This window comes from Scyliorhinus torazame, chromosome 5 (genome assembly GCF_047496885.1).
Source record: "Scyliorhinus torazame isolate Kashiwa2021f chromosome 5, sScyTor2.1, whole genome shotgun sequence".
In the NCBI taxonomy this organism is placed as follows: Eukaryota; Metazoa; Chordata; class Chondrichthyes; order Carcharhiniformes; family Scyliorhinidae; genus Scyliorhinus; species Scyliorhinus torazame.
Window position 1 is genome coordinate 72,067,998 of NC_092711.1, and position 18,465 is coordinate 72,086,462.

General features: G+C 45.6%; 1 non-coding gene across 1 annotated transcript; it reads right to left on the minus strand.

The window, feature by feature from the left end:
* Positions 1-9,224: 9,224 nt before the first annotated feature.
* Positions 9,225-9,297, minus strand: trnav-cac (transfer RNA valine (anticodon CAC)). The gene has a single exon. It is a non-coding gene; the product is annotated as a tRNA-Val (tRNA).
* Between the last annotated feature and the right edge of the window lie 9,168 nt (positions 9,298-18,465).

Below are 18,465 nucleotides of genomic sequence, written 5' to 3' on the forward strand. Positions count from 1 at the left end.
CGCCCTGATGCCGGCGCGCGATTCTCCGAGGTGCGGAGAATTGGCACCATTTGCGCTAGCCGCGGGCCGCTGGAATCGGCGGGGCCACCCGGATGGGCCGAGCGGCCGCCCCGATACGACAGAGACCCGCCAGCGCCATTCACCCCTGGTCACTGCCGGCGGGAACTCTGTGGGAATGCTCCGATTTGGTCTGGCCCGCGCTCGGCGGGCCGGCCTCTCCCCCCCGGGACTACTTTCCGGCACAGCCGGCCCCTGAACACCGATCCCATGTTGGGTCGGGGCTGGCGCGCGTAAGAAGTTCCTCGCGCATGCGCAGGATGGCGCGGCCCAACTGCGCATGCGTGGGATGGTGTGGCGCCCATTTGGCGCTGCGTAACGAGGCTGGAGCGGCGTGAACCACTCCAGATCCATGCTGGCCCCTTGTGGGGGCCAGAGTAATTCATGCCCAGGCCCTGTGATCACTTGACCTCCATATCGGAGAATCCCCCCCAGAATTCCTACAGTGCAGATGGAGGCTGTTCGGCCCATCGAGTCTGCACCGATTCTCTGAAAGGGATTCTCTGAAGCTGGAGAACAGGAAATATGGTCAGATTTAGACAGTTGGGGTGGGAAAGGGTGGCAGGGAACATTGGGCCTGGATAGAGGGCCAGCGATAGGTGGAGGATGACTAAGATGTCTTGGAAGGAAAGACAAAGGGAATCTAAATGATGATCAAGGCTAAAAATGTGCTAATAGTGGCACGGGAAGAGATTAGAATGTGTTAATGGCAGAACAAAGGTAAGCAGTGTTTCTTTGTTCTTTGACAGTAGGAGCAGGGAGCAGGTTGCTCTGGAGCTGTTGGGTGGGGGGGGGGCGTTGTTAAGGGAAAACGGATCAATGGAAGAACTTAAAATGTGGTGAAAGGGGAAGAGGGAGTTCAGTCTGAAGTTGTTGAACTGAATGTTAAATCCGCAAGGCAGCTGACGTTTTGAGTCTGGGTGACTCTTTGTCAAAGCTGGAGAACTGGAAATAGGGTCAGATTCAGACTATTGTGGGCGGACAGTGGCTGGGGCGGGGCGGGAGGGGGGCAGGGGACTCGTGGAGAAGTGGGGCTGGATAGAGGGCCAGCGATAGGTGGAGAATGACTAAAATGACTTGGACAGAAAGAAAAAGGGAATGTAAATGGGTAATAAAGGCTAAGAACAGTGCTGAGAGAGGCACGTTCAGAGATTAGAATCTGAACGGCAGAATAAAAGTAAGCAGTGAGTGAAAGGAAGACTAGGAACAGGGAGCAGATTGTCCAAGTGGGGCGGGGGGGGGGGACATTGGTGGGGGAAAAACAGATCGATGGAAGAAATGAAAATAAGTTGCTAGAAATAAACATGTGAGGAAGGTAGAGGAGAGCAATAAGTGACATGGTCTCTCAGCCTAACCATCAGAAGCTGCAGCAAGACACTGCAGTTGAACATAGCACAGGTCCATTGGCTGCTCCGCTGCTGCCTGTTTCTGTAGGAAAGTGGTTATCATGTTCATCTAACGCCGCGAAAGGTCCTCCATTCAAAACTGGGCAGGAACATTGAATATTTCTCGCTTAGTTTGAGGGAAGTTTGGATAACATGCGTTTGTTTCTGCATGTCACCTGAATCCCATGTATTAGATATATATTTGGTCTCATCTCGGCCTCAAACTTCATTCAGAGAAGTCGGAGGTAGTGAATATTGAAGAAGCAAAGATCAGAAAAAGATGATCCCATTTTGACACAGTTCGGATATTCTCAGTTTGTTCAGTCCACTACAGAATTTAATGGATTTATGGATGTAGATTAACATTTTAAATCGCCATCTGAAACAGATCTAATAGTAATGTGTGCTCATACAGACAGAGACAAATGATACTCTAACTGAATTAGAGGACAGGACGAAGTCTTACAACACCAGGTTAAAGTCCAACAGGTTTGTTTCGATGTCACAAGGTGAATGCAGTTACAAGAACGGATTCTTGTAACTGCTTGTCCGTTCTTGTAACTGCATTCACCTTGTGACATCGAAACAAACCTGTTGGACTTTAACCTGGTGTTGTAAGACTTCGTACTGTGCTCACCCCAGTCCAACGCCGGCATCTCCACATCATGAATTAGAGGAAATAGCAGAGATTTAACTAAAACACCTTTTTGAAAACCGGGCTTTGTGGTAGAGAAACAGGAAAAGCCACTCAGGGAGATGAGGAAATCCAGACTCAGTGCGGATTTGCTGTCACCCCTCCTTTCATTAACATGAACGGGATTTAGGCTGCAGAATGTTTCATACCAAAACACAGAGGGTCAAATATAATAAACTTATCATTCTTTAATCTCCTACCTGTGAAGATACTTGATTGTGTTTAAAAACTGACGTGGCCAATCTCAAATGAACTCAACAGAACTTATATTACCCAGTGACTCGATTTATTTTCTTTATCAGTCATGTTTGCAATTCAATGTTGTAAATCTCAGAGAGTCTCAATTTCAGATGAGGACATAAATATCAAATAATATCAAGTTTTGAGTAATGCAACAAATACTGAGTAAAATTGTTTGATGTTTTTCGAAGGAAAATAAGAATGATGTTATCACTGAATGAGAGGAAATATTTGCTGGGCGGACATTTCTACATTTCATAATTCATTTGTAAACTAATAAAGTAAATTACTTCAGCAAAGTGATCTCGAGAGGGCTTTGTTAAGCTTCACAAATCCCTCTCTAATAGACAGACTCTGTAAATAGGATGTAGATCAAATTAATTGGATTCTGTTATCAACTCAGAAATAATGACAAGATACACTTTTGTAAACTCAATATGAAACCAATTGCATGAATACATAATGTTTATATCGTAAACTACACCATCTTCATGTCCAAATCTTCTGGTCATTGGACCAAGGGAACGTTCTCATTAAATCAAACTGAGCAAGGATTCTACAGAAACTCCTTTTTCAAAAGCAAATTGGAAGAATAATTGGAATAGAGAATCCTCAAGATCACAGAAAGAGAGAAGGGCATTGAGATTAATCGATTTGCTCTTTTTCAATCTATATTTTTATTCGACTTTTATCATTTTTACAGATAACACAACATATTTTCCAAACACCAGTCCAATGGGCTCATTGCCAATCAGCTGTTTTATCAGTGTACTGGTTATCACGTTCCCCTCACACACCAAATGTCCCATATTATTATTCAAAACATTATTGACGTTACTCATCTACATTTGCAGCTAAATTGTATCATTGTTATTTGTTGTTCAATCGTTAAACAAATGCATTACCTTCCACCCGCAAAGTTCCAAATGGTACCCTGCAAAATAATCTGTGAATCGCAGTCAGAGTTCACACGTGTTAGTTGTTAATGGTTTTCTAATGTGCTGTGGCATTTTAGGATTCTCATGTCAGATCAATTTCTCCGCCAATTGCCTAATTTTCAGTCGAATTGTACTCCCACAATAGAAGGTTCTTCAGTGCAATAAGGACGCACAGTTTACTATTCTCGGTCAGTGCGCTGAGCGCTGTTCCCTGTTTCTGCAGTGTAGTGATTATCGTGTTTGCTTTACACACATAAAGGCCCTCGGTTTAAACCCGCACAGAAACATTGTCAAACCCCATTCATTTCTGTGTGTGGAAAAGTTACATGATTGACATTTTCATTATTCATTTATACCCATCCTGAATTGCCCTTGAATTGAGTCACTGAGTTAATCTGCCGCGTGGACCCCCTGTCCCCAGAGCTCCAGCCTGGTTCCCTGCTTAGAACATAGAACGATACAGCGCAGAACAGGCCCTTCGGCCCACGATGTTGCACCGAAACAAAAGCCATCTAACATACACTATGCCATTATCATCCATATGTTTATCCAATAAACTTTTAAATGCCCTCAATGCTGGCGAGTTCACGACTGTAGCAGGTAGGGCAATAGAAATAAGAAACAACATCAATGGGCTCATCCAGGATTTGAACCCGGGACCTCTCACATTTTCGAACAGCAGAAACCCCGAAACGAGAATCTTACCCCTAGACCAACGAGCTGGTCAAGAGACAATTACACTATTCAACCACCAGCCTCTCCCCCAGTGAACCCACTATCCAATATTACCTGAATAGAATAACTTTCAAGCATGTGTCATTTACTCTGCTATGTACCTCAACATGCATTCAGGGTCAGCTGAAAATTGCCGGCGCACTGAGCAGGAACACAGATGCTCCTATTTTGACTCGGCACAAATATTAACAGTTCGTTCAATGGCGTCAAATGCAGGTCAGAGGCTGGGAATCCTGCAGCGAGTAACTCACCTCCTAACCCCACAAAACCTGCCCAGCATCTACAAGGCACACGTCAGGAGTGTGATGGAATACTCTCCACTTGTCTGGATGGGTGCAGGAACTCACCAAAGGCATCATAGACAGCGCCTTCCAAACCCAAGACCTCGACATCCTGAAAGTTCCCTTCCCATCCACTCCCCATCCTGACTGGGAACTGTATCGACTGTTCCTTCACTGTCACTGGGACAGAATCCTGGAACTCCCTCCCTAACAGCACTGTGGGTGTACCTACACCAATGGACTGCAGCGGTTCAAGAAGCAGCTCACCACCACCTTCTCAATAGCGAATAGTCCTGGGCAGTAAATGCTGGAGCAGCCAGCGAGGTTCACATCCCCGAATGGATAAAATAAAACAGATAGGCAGCTGCCTGAATCCACCACCATGGAGTCACCTGGATTAGTGAATGGAGATAAGGGAATGTCCACTCACATAGTCAAGCTTTTCGAAATGTATCGATTTTCTCGGGAACGTATTGGTTCCCTGAGCGTGAGCTCAGCTTCTCAAAGCAAACCCAATGTGAACCAATCCCGCCGTCTGCACCGCAAAGAAATGAACAAAACGTGTTGCTTGACCAATAAGAAACAACAGCAAAGGGCTCGTCCAGGATTTGAACCCGGGACCTCTCACATTTTCGTACAGCACAAACCCCGAAGCGAGAATTTTACCCCTAGACCAACGAGCCGGTAGGAGTGAGCTTATTGAACCAAAAGATACTTTGATTGCCATTCACAGCCAACCAGATATCTGCGGAAAATGCTGGGAAAACTCAGGAAGGCAGGCAGCATTTGTGGACACGGAAACAAAATTCATCTTTCACCTCCAGGACCTTTCATAGAAACCGGGACAGGTTAGAAATGTAGAAAATTAGAAGCAGTGAAATCCCTGAGGGAGCAAACAGAACAACAGGAAAGGGCTCTGATAGGGGGCAAGTCAGGAGATTAACTGAAAAAGACTGCGGTTCTCGGCCTCAGAGTGAAGTTAACATTGAATCAGAGAATAATGACACCACAGAATGAGGCCATTCGGGCTGCCGTGTCTGTGCCAGCTCTCTGTCAGAACAATGGAAGAAACAAAGAAACAAAAGATGTGTCTGGAGGAGCTGTCAATGGCAGATTGATCAACAACTGTCGTCCGGACACAAGAAACAAGATTCAAACCCAAATCTGCGATGGAAGAACACACAGAATGGGGGCAGCATTTACAGTGTGAGACTGTTGCACACACTCTGAGTGTGAAAGCTGTATTGAGCCCAGTGGAAAGAGGCGCTGCTGTTTCCCGCTGTGCGCTGAGCTTCTTTCAAACTCTGCACATGTGCTGTATCATTCTAGAAAACAGAATATTCAGTATCGCAGAAGCTTATTTTATATGTTTGCACGATGGGAATGTGGAATTCGAAACACAACAGATGAGCCGTGGTCTTAGCGAATAGCAGAACAGGCTGAAGGGACCGAATGGCCGACTTCTGCTTCTATCTCATCTGTTCGTATGTGCTCCCGTGTGTGTATCATTCTATAAAACAGACCATTTACTATCAGTGAATCACATTTCGTATCTTTGCATGATGGGAATGTAGAATTCGAAAGACAAACAGGTCAGCCAGCTTGTTGAATAGAATGCAAGATGATATTTTGAATGCGAGTCTTTGTATCATTGACTGTGTCTATATATATGGTTGTGTAATCCACCTCTTCACTCACCTGAGGAAGGAACAGTGCTCCGAAATCTAGTGATTCGAAATAAACCTGTTGGACTTTAACCTGGTGTTGTCAGACTTCTTACTGTGCTCACCCCAGTCCAACGCCGACATCTCCACATCTTATTGAATGGCTTAGCAGCCTGAAGGGGCCGAATGGCCAACTTCTGCTTTTATTTCATCTGTTCGTTTGTTTGAAAACAGAGAGGGACCGTTGAGTCAGAATATTATGGCGGGTATTTGATAAGGAGGAAACATGTGACCATGTCGCCCTCTGGTGGACATGATCGGAACTTTACACCGTTCGGACATTTGATGGAAACAGAAAATGAGAGTGTCAGTTCCAGGGGAATAAATGCAGCGGGGGAAACATACTCAGAAGCTGCAGTTTGTCCATAAACATCGCCGGCACCGACACCAGTTGAACGGACAGGAAATAAAAGTTAGTTTTATCGGTGTGGTTTGTTGTTCATTGTGCAGCTCAGAGCGGGAAATACCTGCAGACAGAAAGGAGATGGGAATTTCCAAACTTAAATTCATTCACTTATTGGTTTAGTCCTGGTAAGTATTGTCCAAGCCTGGCCATTCACCAACCGCATTTCCCCACAAACAGATGCTGGACACGATCCCAGAAATCCCAGCTCATTCTTTACATTTTTCGGGAATGACTTCCCACGCTGGGAACAGCATTAGTGTATTTTACATTGTCGCCAATTCCAACCCTGACTCTGATCCAATCCGCCAGAGGGGATCCTGAGAGAATTCCCCCCAGAGTTGTGAAGCACTTTGGGATAAATAGTCTATGTGACGTGTTGGACCAGATGTAACGACGTCATTCCCCGGTGGGCCAGAGGCGCAATGGATAACGCGCCTGCCTACAGATTAGAAGATTTCAGATTCGACTCGTGGTTAACTTGTCGACATCAGTTTGCAAAGCCTATGAAAAAATGCATTTTCAGTAACTTTAACCCAATTCAGTTGATCGTTTATTTTATTAGATTTACTTTTGGTAGTCTTTTTGACAAATTCCAGTGTATTCTAAAGGGACAGAAACTGACACAAATCAGATGCCAGAAATGTCGGGGATGCAGGGCTTAGTGAGAGGGAGGAACTGAAGGAGATCAATACTGGTAGGATCATACAATCCCTGCAGTGCGGGGGGACACCATTCGGCCCTTCGAGTCTCCACCGACCCTTGGAAAGAGCACCCTAACTAGGCCCATACCCCCCGTAACCCAGCCATTTCGCATGGCCAATCCACTGAGCCAGCTTTGCCTTTTGAGCCATTTAATTCCTGACTTGTGACTGTTGATGGTGAAGAGGCTGGATAGGAGGGGAGGGGGGGGGGGGGGGGAGGGGGTGAATTACTCTCCGAAGGATTCCCAGCCGGTCTTTTAGTGTTAATCAATTTAATAGAATAACAGCGACATTCCCAGCCTCTGGCCTGTATTAATCGCCATTGAACGAACTGTTAATATTTGTGCCAAGTCAAAATAGGAGCATCTCTGTTCCTGCTCAGTGTGCCGGCAATTTTCAGCACTTCTGCTTCTCCTGAATACATTTCCGGCATAGATGAGAGCAAATGACATTTGCTTTGTAAGATATTATATTCAGGTAATAATCGATAGCGGATTCACTGGGGGAGTGGTTGGTGTTGAGCTGTGTTATTGCGGATTCACTGGGGGAGTGGTTGGTGTTGAGTTGTGTTATTGCGGATTCACTGGGGGACTGGTTGGTGTTGAGTTGTGTTATTGCGGATTCACTGGGGGACTGGTTGGTGTTGAGTTGTGTTATTGCGGATTCACTGGGGGAGTGGTTGGTGTTGAGTTGTGTTATTGCGGATTCACTGGGGGAGTGGTTGGTGTTGAGTTGTGTTATTGCGGATTCACTGGGGGAGTGGTTGGCGTTGAGTTGTGTTATTGCGGATTCACTGGGGGAGTGGTTGGTGTTGAGTTGTGTTATTGCGGATTCACTGGGGGAGTGGTTGGTGTTGAGCTGTGTTATTGCGGATTCACTGGGGGAGTGGTTGGTGTTGAGTTGTGTTATTGCGGATTCACTGGGGGACTGGTTGGTGTTGAGTTGTGTTATTGCGGATTCACTGGGGGAGTGGTTGGTGTTGAGTTGTGTTATTGCGGATTCACTGGGGGAGTGGTTGGTGTTGAGTTGTGTTATTGCGGATTCACTGGGGGAGTGGTTGGCGTTGAGTTGTGTTATTGCGGATTCACTGGGGGAGTGGTTGGTGTTGAGTTGTGTTATTGCGGATTCACTGGGGGAGTGGTTGGTGTTGAGCTGTGTTATTGCGGATTCACTGGGGGAGTGGTTGGTGTTGAGTTGTGTTATTGCGGATTCACTGGGGGAGTGGTTGGTGTTGAGTTGTGTTATTGCGGATTCACTTGGGGACTGGTTGGTGTTGAGTTGTGTTATTGCGAATTCACTGGGGGAGTGGTTGGTGTTGAGCTGTGTTATTGCGGATTCACTGGGGGAGTGGTTGGTGTTGAGTTGTGTTATTGCGGATTCACTGGGGGACTGGTTGGTGTTGAGTTGTGTTATTGCGGATTCACTGGGGGACTGGTTGGTGTTGAGTTGTGTTATTGCGGATTCACTGGGGGAGGGGTTGGTGTTGAGTTGTGTTATTGTCACTAAACTGGCAATGCAGAGAATCAGGCTGAAGCTCTGGGGACCGGGGTTCCACGCGGCAGATTTACTCAGTTCAAGGGTTATTCGGGATGATTAACAATGAAAATGTCAATTATGCAACTTTTCCTACACACTTAAACGAATGGGGTTCGACAATGTTTTTACACGTTTTCCAATCCAGGGTTTTTTGAGTGTAAAGTAAACATGACAACCATCACACCACAGAAACAGGCACCGAGTTTGGTCCCTGACCGAGAACAGGAAACCTGCATTCTTGCTGCACTGAAGAACCTTATTTTGAGGGAGTCCAATTCGGCTGTAAACTTAGACAAGCGGCAGAGAAATTGATTTAAGATTATTATTAGAATCAGAAAATGTCGCAGCACATTAGAAAACCATTCACACTTAACACGCGTGAACTCTCTGACCGATTCCTCCCAGTCCCCATAATGGTGGATTTTGCAGGATATCATTTGAAACGGGTGTAATGTAACGGATTCACTTAATGAGTAAACAGAAAACAGCAAGAATACAACTCATCGCCAAATGAGGAACGTCCATAATGTTTCTGCCCGGTTTCGAACCGGGGACCTTTCGCGTGTGAGGCGAACGTGATAACCACTACACTACAGAAACAGCTGGCTGATAGTCGCTCCAATGGCCCTGTGCAGAAAGCAGACACTGTTCTGTCGCTCAGTTACACTTTGGAGCCTTTGTTTTTTAGAATTCGGCTGTTCTCATTAGGAATGCTGCAGAGAGACTAATAAATCAATGTAACCATAAAATGACAAAACGCAATAAATGGCACTTCGATCACCTCGACCAGCTTTTCAAATGAACAATCTTTTGATTAGTCTCAATGTTTTTCTGTTTCAACTGCCTTGAGTTTTCTCCATTTCAGGTGATCGTCCAATTCGCTTTTGAAAAAGGAATTTATGTCGAATCCATGCCCAGTTTGACTTAATGATCAAGTTTCACTGGACCAGAAGATGTGAACATGGAAATTATGCAGTTTACGATATAAACAACATGTAATCATGCAATTGATTTCATACCAAATTTATGAAGGTGTTTTTTCCTGATCAAGCATCTCTTCATTATTTCTGAGTTGATATACAGAATTTAATTTTATTTGATCTACAGCCTGTTCACACAGTCTGTCTATTAGAGAGGGAAATGATTTTTAGAACTTCACAAAGCCCTGTTGAGACACTTTGCTTAAGTAGTCCACTTTATTTGGTTTCAAATGAATTTTCAAATGGAGAAGCGTTCTCAGGGTGGAATGATTTCTGCTCATTCAGTAATAACATCATTCTCATGTTGCTTCCAGAAATGTCAATCAATTTACTCAGCATCTGTTCCGTTACTCAAAACTTAATCTTATCTGACATTTATGTCCTCATTTGAAAGTGAGACTGAAATATACAACATTGATTTGCAAACATGACTGACAAAGAAAATATTTCGAGTCACCGGGAAATACAAACCCCATTGTGCCCATGTGAGATTGAGCACAGTCAGCATTGAAATGAAATGGGATAGTTTTACAGGTAGAGATTTGAGAATGATATTTTTATTATATTTGATTCATTTTTGTTCTGTGTGTGAGCCATTCTGGCGCCTTCATCCCGTTCGTGTTGAAGAAAGAGGGACGCCACAGGATCTGTACCGAGCCTCGTTTTTCTCAAGTCCCCGAGTGGGTTTTCCTATTTCGCTATCATGAAGACAGATTTTTTAAAAGATGGCTCTATTAAATCTCTGCCATTTGCTCTAATTCAGTCACAGAATCGCTTGTTTCATTCAGTGATTAAACCTGCATCTGTAAACCAATAAAATTCTATTGTGGACTGACAAACCGCTAATATGTGAACTTTGTCAAAATGCGGACATATTTTCCATCTCATTGCTTCAGGACAATTCAGCATTTCTGATTTTGCTGAATGCATTTTGAGATCGGGGTAAAAGTAAATAGAATTGGCTGCAGCACCCGAGATCCCGATAACATCCAGCAACAAACTTAAATCATTCTAACTTGTCTCACGGTTAATGTGAAAGATTTGATAATGTTTCTGTCCAGTTTTCAATCGGCGAATGTGATGACCAGGACACCACAGAAAGAGCGGCACAAAGCCCATTGTGCTCGGTTGCAGCTTCACAACAGTCAGCTTTCAAATCAAATGAGAGAATGTTACTTCACAACAGATTTGAAATGGAGGTGCCAATTGTATTTGATCTTTCCTTGTACAAGATGTGAACAATTCCGTTGGTCAAATCCCGTCAGTGATTTGCATGCGGCAAACCCGCACAAAACCTTCTTTCCGCGTCTCTCTTTCTGCTTTGCCTCCACAGGAAGACCGAGAACAAGTGGTTTGTAACCATCTCTGTCATTTCCTCTGCTTCAATTACCACATTGCTGGCGTCTGTCTTTATGGACAACATTACTGTCAGATTGAAATCAGACATTGCTGGATAGATTTAGGTGGTCTGCCAACATCTTTGGAGAGAAACAGAGTTGAGCAGTACACTCATTTAAATGATCCTTAGAGCAGTATAGGAGGCTAGGGTAGGAACGCACAGAATTACATAGGTGGAAAGTGGCACAGGAGGTGGGGCAGAATAGAAGATCAGGGGCAAAGGAGAATAGGAATAGAATGGAATCCCAACAATGCAGAATGAGGCCATTCAGCCCATCGAGTCTGCACCGATCCTCTGAAAGAGCACCCTTACCAGGCTCCCACCCTATACACCAGAATCCCCACAGTGCAGATGGAGGCCATTCAGCTCATCAAGTCTGCACCGATCCCCTGAAAGAGCTCCCACTCCCTACCTAGGCCCACTACCGCACCCAATCCCCTTAACGCCACCTAACCTGCACACCTTTGGACACGAAGAGGCAATTTAGCACAGCCAATCCAGCAAACCTGTATATCTTGGGACTGTGGGAGGAAACCGGAGCACCCGGAGGAAAACCATGCAGACAAGGGGAGAATGTGCAAACTCCCACGGCCGAATTGAACCCGGGTCACAGATGCTGTGAGGCAACTGTGCTAACCACTGTGCCGCCGTGCCGCATGGACAAATTTGTCAAGGACATAAGACAAAGGGATTATTGAGGAATGAAGAGTATTAACGGTGGCAAAATGATGAGACAGCCGAATATAAAATGGAAGCAACTGAACAGCGAAGGGCAGATGGGGGAGGCTGTAAAGTGCCTAATAGGAAGATGAGGTGTTGTTCTTCCAGTTTACATTGGGCATCACTGGAGCATTGCAGCTGGCCTCGGATGGACATGTTTGTTTATTTCAGATTTCAGCAGCTGCAGTATTTTGCTTTATTAGTATTAGACATTTTTGACAGAGTTACTATGTTAATTGTCATCTGTAAACCCATTATATTAAGTTGTTGGCTGAACAAACTGTTACTGTGTGTGCCGAGTCCAACTACAAACATCGTTTGCTGCTCTGTGTGTTCTGATTTCTGGAACCACCCAAAGGGAGGTACTAGACTTGGTATTGTGCAATGAGATGGGATTAATTAGTAACTTCATGGTGAAGGCAGCCCTAGGTGGCCGCGATCATACATGTTTGAATTTTACATTCACTTTGTGAGAGAAGAGTGTGTCCAAGGCTGGTATTTTGATATTGGGAAATTATGAACTTGAAGGACAATTATGAGAGCTGAGCAAGCAGGACTGAACTGTAAATAAAAGTACACATAAATTACAAGTACAGCCTATCACTGCTCAGCAATTAAAACATAATCTGACCTCGAGCCACTTCACTGAAAACCTGTTGTTCTCAGACACGCTATTCTTCATGTCATAATTGACAGATTAAGAGTAAAACATCCCACTGTTTCACTGTAGGGAAAGGACACACCATTGTAGATGCCCCATAATGTTAGAGATCGGCTTGTTGAATCTGCTCATCCGATTCCATCTTCTATTCAGCTAATGGGGGAAAAAAACTTAAGTACTACAATTTGTAGGCGTTTGGGGACAATGGCAAGGTTGCTGCTCTGATTAGCTTTGGTAGAGTTCGCAGAGAGTCGCCACGCTCCGGCGACATCTTGGGTCCAAGGAGAATGCGCCTCCAGGCGAATGTGGAAATGAATTCACTCGGTCATCCTATGTGCTGACATAACAGCTCAGTCACACTAGAGGAAGAATCATAGAATCTACAGTACAGCAGGAAGCCATTCGAGTCTGCACTAGCCCTTGGAAAGAGCACCCCAGTTAATCCCACGCCTTCACCTTATCCCGGTGACCCATCTAACCTTTTGGACATCAATTTATCACAGCCAATCCACCTAACTTGCACATCTTTGGACTGTGAGAGGAAATCGGAGCACCGGAGGAAACCCACACAGAGGGAGAAACTGCAATCTTCCCACAGTTATCCGAGGCCGAAATTGAACCCGGGTCTCTGCCGCTGTGAAGCAGCCATGCTAGCCACTATGTCACCGTGCCGCCCATTTAGGATCATTCAGATACTTCACATGCACTTTGGTTGCTGTATCAATTAATTTAATTTTTAAAAAAATTTAGAATAACCAATTCATTTTTTCAAATTATGGGCAATTTTGCGTGGCCAATCCACCTACCTTGCACATTTTTGGGTTGTGGGGGTGAAACCCACACAAACACGGGGAGAATGCGCAAACTCCATACGGACAGTGACCCAGAGCAGGGATCGAACCTGGGACCTCGGCGCCGTGAGGCTGCAGTGCTAACCACTTGCGCCACCGTGCTGCCCTCAATTCATTTATTAATGTGACATCTTGGCATGTGGCTCCAATCGAAATCGGATCAAAAGCAATAATTTCAATTGAGCAATATTGTGTCTTAATGGTTGGATATATACCCGGCATTCTTCGCGTGGAAGACTGTGTCCTATTCAGGCTGCAGGAGCTTCTTGCGCAGGCGCATCACCAAGCTGGAAGTGGAGAATGCGCAGTAGTCTCTGACGAGCTCATGCAGTGCGGCCTCTGAATGGGGCATGCGCAGTACGTGCCTGGACTTGGGTAACGAGGGGAAAAATGAACGGGTGAACTGAGCTACGGGGCCGCGAGGTGTGGGGGAAGAGACAGCGGAGTGCCTGGGAGGGGGGGCTTCATAAAGACAGCATGAATGCCTCAAACCAACCCCGAATACGAAGCTACTCATCCTGTATTTGCAAAGGACGTTGTTGGGCTGCTTGCATCAGAGGCCCAGAATAATGGCAGCCATATTGCAGCAGGGCGCATGCGCAGTGCTCCCCGTCCTGTCAGCAGGAGGAGAGAATGTTGTGACTGACACTGATGGATCCTGGAAACTCCTTTTGCAGGGGGTTAGAAGGGGAGGTTTTAATTTACAGTGCAGAAGGAGGCCATTCGGCCCATCGACACGACACGACACGCAATTTTGGACACTAAGGGCAATTTATCATGGCCAATCCACTGTGGGAGGAACCGGAGCACCCAGAGAAAACCCACGCACACACGGGGAGGATGTGCGTACTCCGCACAGACAGTGACCCAAGCCGGAATCGAACCTGGGACCCTGGAGCTGTGAAGCAATTGTGCTAGCCACAATGCTACCGTGCTGCCCCCTATCTTAGACTAGCAGTTGAAGGTCTTTGTAATTTTCTTTTTCAGGAAGTTAGAAGTGGAGGATTGATCGATGGGAAACTTAACCCAAGCATCACATTGTGATCTGACAGAGTCAGCGATACATCAAAACCTGAATATCAGCAGCATCTGAGTGTGCAATGTAAAATGTTTGTTCTGTCTGTGTGAGAAGATTCCAGGTCCCAGAGTGACTGGAAAAGCCACAAGATTCACAAACCCTGGTTCGACCACACCTTGAAAGCTCAGCTCTGGGCAACAAACCTTAGGAGAATAGAATGGCCTCTGAGGGAGTGTAGAGCACAGATTTCCCTGAGTGATCATAAGATAATAAGGGGCTGTTTAGCACAGGGCTAAATCGCTGGCTTTGAAAGCAGACCAAGGCAGGCCAGTAGCACGGTTTGATTCCTGTAACAGGCTCCCTGAACAGGCACTAGAGTATGGCGACTAGGGGCTTTTCACAGTAACTTCATTTGAAGCTTACTTGTGACAATAAGCCATTTTCATTCATTTAATTTCATCGTCAAATCCCTACTGGTCAGAGAGGGGGCCATTCAGCCCATCAAGTCTGCACCAACCCTTCAAATGAGCACTCTTCCCATTTATGCTTCCTCCATCCACCCCACCTTATACCCATAACCCAGAACTTAACCTGCACATCCTTGGACATTAAGGGGCAATTTAGCATAGCCTGCACATCTTTGGACGGTGGGAGGAAACTGGAGCACCCAGAGGAAACCCACGCAGACACGGGAGAATGTACAAACACCACACAGAGACCGGAATTGAACTGGGTCCCTGACGCTGTGATGCAGCAGTGCTAACCACTGTGCCACTGCTGAATCCCAAAGTTAAATTATATGGTGTGATTATAAAAAATAGAGAGTCATTGTGGCACAGCAGAGGTTATTCGGCCCAGTGAGGCTATGCTAGCTCCCGAGAGCAATCCAGTCAGTCTAATTCCCCTCTTCCATCCCTCTGTCCTCGTAGGTTTATTTCCATTAAATATTTATCCAATTTCCTTTTGAAAATATTCATCGTGTCCATTTCTGCCCTCCCCTCAGCTGTAACTTTAGGGTCATTACCACTGACTGTAAAATCGGTCCCCTTCACATCTCCCATATCTTTTACCCAAAACCTGAATGTGTCCCCGAGTCCTCGTACGATCAGTGAATGGGAACAGATTTTCTTTTGTATATTTTACCTAAACCCATCAGAATCTTCGACGCCTGAATCAAATCTCCTCAACCACCTCTGCCGGAACCATTCTGCAAAATCTCTTCTGCACCTTCTCATGGACCTTCACATTCTTCCTAAAGAGTGGTGACCAGAAATAGACACAATTCTCGAATTGTGGCCTAATCAGAGCTTTATAAAGCAGTAAAACTTCTATTTTGTGCTCATTAACACCATTTATCAGCTCAAGAGTTAATTTAATAAAAGCAAAATACTGCGGGTTCTTGAAATCTGAGATAAAAACAGAAAATTCTGGATAAACTCAGCAGATCTGGCAGCATCTGTGAAGAGAGAATTAGAGTTAATTTTCAGATCTAAATTATCTTTCCACAGAACTGCTTTGCTAACTACTCTCTGAATATATCCTGTCACTTCAGAGAGAAAAGCAGTTAGAAACCCCAGTCCCCTGTGTCCCTGCACAATCTTTAGCACTCTGCCATTAATTATATCTTTCCCCTCCCTAACCCCTTTGCCACCTGATTATGAGGGTTGTAATCCTTGGAATTTAGAAAATTAAAAAGGAATTGATCAAAGTTTTCAGGATGTTAATTGGAACTGACGAGGTAGATAGAGAGGAACTATTTCCACTGGTTGGGGAATCTCGGACGAGCAGACACATTCTAAACATAGAATCCGGTTCTGGCACCTTTTCAGGGAGAGAGTTCCAGATCCTGAAACCTCGGTTGCTGCAGAAACTGCTGAGTTCTGAAGGTTGTAAAGTGTTGAATGGAATGATGAGCTGCTGTTCCCCGAGCTCCCTTTGAGCTGCATTGGAACAGTTCAGGAGGCCAAGGGCAGTGAGGTCAGTGTGGGAGTGGGACAGATAATTAAAATATGAAGCAATCGTCCAGCGTGCAGCCAAATCCTTGATAAAAGTCGCACAGTCTATCATCCTTCTTCTTGTGAAGTGATGAATCATTTCCACTTTCACCACCCTCCAGGGCTGTGAGATCCAGGTTATCACTCTGTGTAAAAAAAGGTCTTCTTATTCCCCGCTGCATCTCAGGTTCTCTCATGTGAACAGCTTTTCTTTATCGACCTGATCTATGTCTGTATTAATTTTGTACACCTCCATCAATCTCCCCTCAATCTCATTTGTTCTGTGTAGAACAAGCCCAGTTTCTCCAACCTAACCTTGCCGCTAACGTCCCTCCTGGAACCATCCTGAATCTCCTCAGCACTCTGTAAGGATCCTCATATCCTTCATAAGGACTGGTGACCAGAGCTGGATATAATGTTGTGATCTAACCAGGACTTTAAAATTTCTTGTTTTAGTGCTCAACACCTCTGTTTATGCAGCTCAGACCCCTGATTTATGAACTAACCAGTTATAAGAAATGGGTCCCACGAATGCTTTGGTCATGACCCGTACTCATAAAGCATCAATGATGACACAAGTTTTAAAATAGTTCCTGTAATATTTGTCCTGAATACCAGACACCTTCCCCCAAGTTCTGGAAAGGGAGGGTTAATAAAGCCAGGTACTCACAGTCTGCACAAACTTCGAATGTGACTCCAGACCCATTTGTAAAACTGAACAAATAGCTCCAACGGCAAGCGTAGTTACAGGTCGACATAGATCGGAGTATTTCCGACTATATAGGGGAACAAGACAGGGATGCCCGCTGTCTCCATTGTTGTTCGCGTTGGCAATTGAACCTCTGGCCATGGCGTTGAGAGACTCCAGGAAATGGAGAGGGGTGATTAGAGGGGGAGAAGAACACCGAGTCTCGTTATATGCGGATGACCTATTGTTATACGTGTCGGACCCAGCGGGGGGAATGATAGAGGTTATGCGAATTTTGAGGGGGTTCGGGGATTTCTCGGGGTATAGGCTAAACATGGGAAAGAGTGAATTATTTGTGATACATCCAGGGGACCAGAGTAGAGAGATAGAAGGCTTGCCTCTAAGGAAAGTGGAAAGAAACTTCCGATACCTGGGGATTCAGATCGCTAGGAGCTGGGGAACCTTGCACAGACTTAATCTGACACGGTTGGTAGAACAAATGGAGGAGGACTTCAAGAGGTGGGACATGCAGCCTCTATCGCTGGCGGGCAGGGTGCAAGCAATTAAGATGATGGTCCTCCCGAGGTTCTTATTTGTATTTCAATGTCTCCCTATACTAATCACTAAGACCTTTTTTAATAAAATAGACAGGAGCATCACGAGCTTCGTGTGGGCAGGGAAAGTTCCGAGAGTAAGGAGGGGGTTCCTTCAGCGTAGTAGGGACAGAGGAGGATTGGCACTACCGAACTTGGGCGATTACTATTGGGCCGCCAATGTGGCAATGATACGTAAATGGATGATGGAGGGTGAGGGAGCGGCGTGGGAAAGACTGGAGAGAAAGTCCTGTAAAGGGACGAGTTTAGAGGCGCTGGTGACGGCGCCGCTACCGATCTCACCTAAAAAGTTTACCACGAACCCGGTGGTGGCGGCAACATTGAATATCTGGGGACAGTGGAGGCGACAGAGAGGGGTGCGGGGAGCCCTGGTGGGGTCCCCAATCAGGAACAACCATAGGTTCGCCCCAGGAAGAATGGATGGAGGATTTCAGAGCTGGTTCCAGTTGGGAATTAGGAGGGTGGGAGATTTATTTATAGATGGGACTTTTGCGAGCTTGGGAGCATTGGAGGAAAAGTATAAGTTGCCCCGGGGAAATTTCTTGAGATATATGCAGGTGAGGGCATTTACTAGACAACAGGTGAGGGAATTTCCATTGCTCCCGACACAGGGGATACAGGACAGGGTGCTTTCAGGGGTGTGGGTCGGAGAGGGCAAGGTGTCAGAGATTTACCGAGAGATGAGGGAAGAGGGGGAGGAGTCGGTGGGCGAACTAAAAGGAAAGTGGGAAGAAGAACTAGGGGAGGAGATAGAGGAGGGTATGTGGGCTGATGCCATAAGCAGGGTAAATTCCTCTTCCTCATGCGCCAGGCTTAGCCTGATTCAATTTAAGGTGCTACATA